At 41.2% G+C, this 2,500-nt stretch overlaps 1 protein-coding gene and 1 pseudogene across 1 annotated transcript in view; both read right to left on the reverse strand.

Moving 5' to 3' along the window:
• LOC138046083 (uncharacterized) overlaps positions 1–2,500 on the reverse strand; it is a 169,565-nt gene that overhangs the window by 85,842 nt on the left and 81,223 nt on the right. The window lies entirely within an intron of this gene.
• Positions 1–2,500, reverse strand: part of LOC138045495 (tyrosine-protein kinase receptor Tie-1-like) — a 39,638-nt pseudogene that overhangs the window by 1,453 nt on the left and 35,685 nt on the right.

The following is a 2,500-nucleotide window of genomic DNA, read 5'->3' on the forward strand; positions in this document are numbered from 1 at the left end:
TCTCCTTTGAAACTCAACAGTTATCTAAGGTGCTGTGTTTTCCGATCTAAAATCAATAAAATAGCAAGAATTCTCGGCCAAGTTTCACAGCTTTCTGGGCGTAGCTTGAATAAATGAGAGTTAATATTCCTTAAATGTATCCGTACCGCGGACTCGCTCAAGATTGAGTGAAGTTTTGAATGAAGGTCTTTAAAAGTTGGCCGATCCTCTGGAGTCTCTTGCCAGCACTGGAGCATAATGTCGTACCTACAGACGATGAAATGAAAAGAGAAATCAGAGGCCACGGAACGTGATGAACCCTGATAGGTAGGGTTTAAAGAAGGAGAGAGGGGATCATCGTAAATCAAGCCAGGCTGTTTCATTAACTTACAGTTCTTTAGAGCAGTGCGGGGGTTTCTCGAGTCTAATGCCATCCTTTAACATGGTGAAAAGTTCCACAATGCCTATAATTCCAGTGTAAGGTCGCTCACCTGTATCAGAAAATAATTCGTATATTTAATACTTTTCGAAAGAGAGCTGCGCGGCGAAAACAAATATACTGAGAGGGCATCCTTAATCCAACAACATTTTACAAATTATCCTGTAAAGAAAGAAAGAAAGAAAAAATATATATGTATATGGCTCATCCTAGTAGAGTGCTCAATTTGGACATGAAAGCCAAGGCATTGTACAGGGGCACCCAACGACCAATTGTTGTAAATTGTATTATTATACCCCAGTTAATGAAAATAAATGTTATTTAGGCATTTTCAGGTGTTTTTCAGTTTTGCTGGGAAAACATTATCTGTTCCTTTTTCCCAGCAAGACACACAAGAAATTTCCCAGCCAGCTAGATAAAATTGGTTGGTTTCCCAGCCAGCTGATCAAATTTATTTCCCAGCCAGGAATTCCGCGCGCTTTCAAATCCCTCGATCCAAAACGACCGAACAAAAGCGCAATCACTCTGACCAGCCGTCGTATGTTTGTGACTACTCTCTGGGAGAGGGAATGGGTTCCTTTTATTTTATTTAGTTTTTTATTTTTTTAGTCGTCTTCAGTCTTCAGAGTTTCTACAGCCAGCTCGGGTTGAAATGCTAGAAAAAGTCAGCAATTCTCAGGCAAAACCTCTATCAATAGCAAAATTTCCCAGCCAGCTCATCGAAACACCTGTATTTTTGCCAGCCAGCAAGATTCCCCTGGGGAACAGATAATGTGAGGAACAGATTCGTTGGGTGCCCCTGATTGTAACGCTCACTAACTCACTAGTTTGAGCACTCTGGCATGGCTTACATGTACCGCATGTGTGGGACATCTGGGGTGACTTTTTAAGTTTAACCTCCATCCTAGTCATCCGCACTGCACTGATGAGGCCCAGAAGGCCGAAACCGTCCTGAGTACTGTCTTAAGGGGGATTGTGTCCCAAGGACTTCCAAGAAATGTTTCCCAGACGCCAAGCTTTTATGTTTAACAATAGGCTGATGTTGGTGTCGGGTTGTGTAGCCAACATAATCTGCATCACACAGGTCACACGAAAAGGAATTTGCAACGCATTGTTGGTTTACGATTGGATGCTTGATTTCTTTTGGCTCCAGATCTTGCTCCAATTTCTTGCTGACAAATGCGTGTTGCAAAGTAGTGTCAATGTTATGACTGATATCACGCATTTGTCTTCTAACCGCGTTAGCGGACCTTTGCTCCTTGAAAGGGAGAATTACTCAGAAAGAACCCTGTTGTCTTCCACTTGTGTTTCTCTCCCACTTTATGAATAAATTTGTTAATGGTGGAATTTATCATTGTGGTACAGGGCTGTCAACTATCCCGGATAATCCAGGAGACTCTGGTCTGAAATCTCCCGATTAATCGCCGAACTTTGTCATTTCTAGAGAGAACCGACTTTAACAACAATAATAATTTCATAAACTCCAGTAAACTGTTCGTTGCTATTTATGGATTGTAATTTAAGAAATAATGTGATTGCTCCAAAATAAACCAATCAAATTAAATGTTGCAATGCCAATGTACTTTTTTCGCGCGTTTTTCTTCTCAATATTCCTCAGGGGTTGATAGCCCTGGTGATAGGACCATTGTGATAGGTCCTTTTAAGGACCGAACGTCAACTAACGCGGTGCGAAGACAACTGCATGATCTCAGTCATAAGATTGGCCGCACTACTTTGCAACCGGTATTTGTCAGCAAGAATTTGGAGCAAGATCTCAAGCCAAAAGAAATCAAGCTCCAATCGTAAATCAACTCAAACAACACTGTCAGGCAACTTGTAGCAAAGTGAGCTCAAGTTATGGTGCTTTTTTTTTTCACGGCTCAAACATGTGAACCGTTTTAACATTTACTCACCAAGGGTGACGATTTCCCATAGAACGACGCCAAAGGACCAGCTACAAATGATTCCAAAAACACAACAAGTAGAGGGTTACACCTTAATTCTCTCCTAATAATAGGCATGCTTTCATTGCTAAGAAGTCTCACCAACCATTAGCGATTTTTTTCAACAAAAGAACTAACA

The sequence above is a fragment of the Montipora capricornis genome, chromosome 4 (genome assembly GCF_036669925.1).
Source record: "Montipora capricornis isolate CH-2021 chromosome 4, ASM3666992v2, whole genome shotgun sequence".
Classification (NCBI taxonomy): domain Eukaryota; kingdom Metazoa; phylum Cnidaria; class Anthozoa; order Scleractinia; family Acroporidae; genus Montipora; species Montipora capricornis.